The sequence below is a fragment of the Macrobrachium nipponense genome, chromosome 12, assembly GCF_015104395.2.
Source record: "Macrobrachium nipponense isolate FS-2020 chromosome 12, ASM1510439v2, whole genome shotgun sequence".
Lineage (NCBI taxonomy): Eukaryota > Metazoa > Arthropoda > Malacostraca > Decapoda > Palaemonidae > Macrobrachium > Macrobrachium nipponense.
Genome location: NC_087205.1, coordinates 91,051,722 through 91,056,721, shown reverse-complemented (window position 1 = coordinate 91,056,721; position 5,000 = coordinate 91,051,722). Strand labels below are relative to the sequence as shown.

General features: G+C 35.0%; 2 long non-coding RNA genes across 2 annotated transcripts in view; one reads left to right on the top strand and one right to left on the bottom strand.

The window, feature by feature from the left end:
* LOC135225044 (uncharacterized) overlaps nucleotides 1-5,000 on the bottom strand; it is a 203,081-nt gene that overhangs the window by 58,120 nt on the left and 139,961 nt on the right. The gene's annotated exons all lie outside the window — the stretch shown is intronic.
* Nucleotides 3,158-5,000, top strand: part of LOC135225045 (uncharacterized) — a 5,259-nt gene continuing 3,416 nt past the window's right edge. Inside the window, exons 1-2 of the long non-coding RNA XR_010316894.1 lie at nucleotides 3,158-3,251; nucleotides 3,925-4,060. This is a non-coding gene — a long non-coding RNA (uncharacterized LOC135225045). The remainder of the gene's footprint in view (nucleotides 3,252-3,924; nucleotides 4,061-5,000) is intronic.

The following is a 5,000-nucleotide window of genomic DNA, read 5'->3' as shown; positions in this document are numbered from 1 at the left end:
CGTAACGAAGAGCTTCTCAAAACACCTAGAAATCATTTAACACGATGAGGTAGGCCAAAGTTCTTTCTCAAGACAAACTAGCAACTGAAGTTACCTGTTACTAAACTTAGACGATTTATTCGCGGTGAAAAGAGCGCTCACTGACATCAGCTGGAAGGACAACGGAGTGAGCATTTTCAGCCAAAGACGGTGCACACCGCAAAACGGTACTTGCTGTTTGTTTAAGGAAGGGGGCGGGGTGTAGGTGGAGGCGACTGAAGGTAAGCTCGCGATGCCATAAGCTCGGGCAGTCAAATTTGATTCCGCGTTCTGTTTCATCAGGCTATTTTGCTTTATCGTTGAATTTGTTTGTTTTCATAGATTTTTTTTTAATAATTATAATTTCATTTAGTCTATTTGTGAATAAATTCCACTAAGTAAGTTTTATTTCACCTTTCTTTCACTATACACACACATACACATACATACGGTGCACACGCATCAATATATATAAATTATATATATATATATATATATATATATATATATATATATATATATATATATACATTATATATATATATATATATATATATATATATATATATATACATTATATAATATATATATATATATATATATATATATATATCGATACGTAGTGAGCACAAAATCACAAAAGATCCAGAGCTAAATCATGAGAAAAAAGGAGGCATTTGCCTTTCTCGTAATTCGCCCCTTGTCTGAAATCCCGAGTCTGGGCCTTGATGATGACGTCACAGTAACTGAATTTTACGTTAATAAAATACTTATACCAGTCTGTTTTTCAGCTGAGGATGATGGTTGAGATCAGCTGGTGTATTCCTTAACGATGAGATAGAGCATTTTATGGACAAGTTTCTGATTGCGTTATTTAAAAAGAAAGCGTTTGAGTACTACACAATAATCTTCGAAAGTTTTGTTGTTAGTTTTTAAAGGTTTCTTCTCACTTATTTGATGTGCTTTAATTAAACTGTAACGTTTAAGTATTCATGTTGTAGTTCTCTATATCTGGAAGCTGTAGTAAGGTTCACTTTGACGCTTTCACGCTTAGATTATGTAAATAGCATTTCGTTTATTTTTAATTCATAATTTGAAAATAGGTTTATGGATACGTAAACTTCATAAAGTTGTTAAATGGTTGTAGGTTATACGTATGTTCCTGAACTACGTTTTGTTTAGTTGTACTAATGGTGTTTAATTAAACGTTACGTTCATGACTTGAAAAATATTTAATGAACATAAAAATCTGATAATTTGAACAGGTTAACGGTTACGCTAATGTTACCACATAATAGACCACTTAAGCTTTCTTCTTTTTAGCTTAATTCTATGAATGTTACTGTGTATGCCATTTTCAAGAAATAACTTAATTTTGTAGCTCAGGGATCACTGAATGCTAACTTTAAGCTGAAAATCACAAATACAGTCAGCAAAAAAAAAAAAAAAAAAATTCACTGCAAATATTTTTAATATAGCTTTTTTTTTTTTTTACAAACAATTTGTTCTTGGATATTTTATTTATGTTAGCATCAACGTATCATATATCGTATTCGATTGTATCTGAATAATTTCACACTACTCGTATTTTCATTTTACCTCAAACTTGCAAGTTTGGGTCTAATTTGTTGCTCAAGGGGATTCCTTGCTATTACTACATACGAGGCTAAAGAAGTTGAAACTATTTGCGAATATTTTGTTTTACCACGGCAGATACTGAGAGAGAGAGAGAGAGAGAGAGAGAGAGAGAGAGAGAGAGAGAGAGAGAGAGAGAGCGCCAGCAGGTTTGTCAACTGAAAATGTCTGGTGGAAATCTTAGGATGAATTGGTGAAAAGCTGTTAGTGAAAATGGAAAGGCATTACCATGAAAATCCTATGAGCATTTTGCTTTCCATGCTCATTGAAAAAGAGTTCTCTCTAAACATCACTGCCTCCCCGTACTAATTTGATTTTAGAACTATGATAATGATGCACTAAACCTGTTCGATAGATATGACTTTCGTCGTAACTGAAGGCTCCAACCATAGAGTTCGATGGCAGGTCTAGAGGATACAAGGCCTTCTCAAGCGCTGGATTAGGAAGGGCGAGGAGATGGTGGTTAAGAAAAGTGACGTCACGCGGTCTACTTGCTTTCTCCTGTGCCTTAGCTCTGTTCAAATAGGAAAACGTTTCGCCTGTTTCCTCTAGACCTTGGGATCTATGGTTCCAAAGGCGTTTGTTGACTAAATATAAACTCCATTATCCCTGAGTATGCTTGATGTAAAAACAACCCTTTGGTATACTACAAACTCAGATTAAAACTATTCGTCTGCGGAAAAGCTTGGTAGTTCTTATTAATTAATGATACAATTTGAAGTAGTTATATTTTGGATAGTATGTATAGACTAATGAAGGACACATCTAAATTAGAACGTATATTTTATAAAAGGATCAAGTGAATGATTCATTTAAAAGTGATAGGTAGGACAAAGTAGTCTATCGAAAACCAAGAAAAAAAGTCACGGATTAATAATCCCCTAATTGTTATAAAAAACTATATAAATTATATTCACAAAGATAATGTTTTGGTTGTGAATAAAATCAGCATCAAAATGTTCCGGTTTTTGTAAAATATTGAAAAAATAACAAGCACGAAATCAATCGTAGCTTTGGAGAATTTAGCTTAAAAAAACGCTAACTTTCATTACAGCTCATTTCACAAACATACTTAGCCTTACCAGCTGTAAAATGGGTACCAGCGTCTAACGGACAGAGAGGGAAATAAAAATGTTCTTTAGTAAATGGAATACATTCAGGGATAGAATATTTGAGCTATATGTTTTAGTTGTTCGCTGTCTCTCTCTGTATCATCAACCTGGGGGAATCATTTAATTTCACACAAAAAATAATTAAAGTGAATTAATGGAATCAAACCTAAAGGGAATAGAATGTAGCATCAAAATTAATGCCGAAGCTCACATCATACTGAGATTACATTCGATTTTCCCTTAAACAAAAAAACAGAAACTCATGTTAGTCAGTATGTGTCGTCCATCGTCCGTGTCATGAAAGTGCTGACTCTATTGTCCTTGATGTTGACGACTACGTTTTCGAAATAAGAACCGGTCCAGATATTATGTTTACGATCTGCGTTCGTGGGATTTTGTAGTGAGCTAAGTGAGTTGGTGTAATACGGTATCGACAACGTAGAGGAGGTGAAAGTCAAAGTACTTTGGTGTAAGTCCTGCAGACGCGTAAGTTTTCGCGTTTTTGAACTAGTGAAAACCAGTTTAAGAGGATAATTACTTCTGGCCACATTGAATATTAGTTTGAAAACTTCAATGTAGTTTGGTGACAGAATTGTAGCTTTTGTTTTTAAACTGGTGACTGTGGGTTTTGGGGTTGGTCTTAATTTTGCAAATTAACACATAATCTCTCCGTATTTATGCTCCTTTATATACTGTAAATATTAACATAAGATTTGGTAAAATCTTCCGGTATTTTCCTGGTCCTGTAGAGTTCAGCACGGAATCTTGAGCTCCATACTTTGGGAAAAACTACTAGTGGTTTCGGGCAGTTCCGACAGTTTTAAGTAGTAAAACATTGTTTGGACATTAAAGTTGAAAATTGGTGATTAAGTAGTATAAACATTATTTTAACATTGATTTATAACTGGTTATATCACAAGCCTAAGGTTCGTATTCATTCTATGTAGGACATTGAGATTGAGTTATACTTTGTAAGACTATTTTGGTAAGAATTTTTAACTGTGGTCATTTCTAGCCCTTCAAATTTTCACAATCAAGATTGTGATTGGGCAAACAAAATTGACTAGTTTTACCTGGCATTCAACTGATAATTTCTGGGTAATTTCTCGGAAAATTAATATAGCAGGTATGAGTTAAATTAAAAATTAAATTTTTCCAGAGGGTCGTGAATTCAGCAGTCATTAGTGAAGCCAGGAAAATTGATTAGACTGTCAACTTTTCTGATAAGAACTCAAGTGGAACCTTATATTCTCCAGGATTCGATTTTATATCGAAGGTGTCCCATATCAACAGGGGTGAGTATTTTTGTGAAACTTATTTTATATAATTACTTTATTTTTACTTCCACCCCTGCAGGGGCGGTGCCCCTGTAGGGGTGGAGGCCCTCCTATGCCCTGTTCCGTAGGTCTTGGACCTGCGGGCTGGTCATGGGAGTTTTTTTTTTTTTTAGGTTTTGAGTACACCATCCAGCCATTTAGGAATTTGATAATTCACGTATAACCCGCCCTACAGACTGTCAAACATGTATGACCAACATGTTTGTTCATACACTGCCATAGACTGATAATATGTATGATCAAACGTCAGTACATTTCATTGAGGCGTGGAGGCATGAGCAAAAGGAAAGCTTGTATAGCTATTCTGCTGGCGCTTGCCAGCGAAGAAGTCGACGATAAAAACAAAAAGAGACGATTGTGGATGAAAGAGTGGTACAAGAAGAGATGTAAACTGTCTCATCAATGCCTGTTAAAATGAGCTACTGGTATCATCACCTAAAGACAATAGAAATTACCTTCGAATGGACCACGACACATTTATGAACCTGCTGACGATGGTTTCACCAATAATTGAGAAAAAGACAACACAACTCAGAGATGCTATACCAGCAAGTCAGCGATTATGTACTCTCCGATTTCTTGCAACTGGAGATTCCTTCGAAGATCTGAAGTTTGCGTGCTGCATCTCTCCTCAGAGTCTTGGTAACATTGTGATAGAGGACGTGTGATGCTATAGTGTCATCACTAAAAGATGTAATAAAGGTAAGGTAAAAAAAACAAATTGATGAATGCTTATTTTATCATTTGCTCTTTTACAGTTGTAGGAAGCAGCTTATGAAATTAAAATAACATTTACCACAGGTGTAAGCAAATGTCATTGCATATCAGAGAGAGAGAGAAAGAGAGATAGAGAGAGAGAGAGAGAGAGGGAGAGTTTAAACAAAAATATAACAGTACT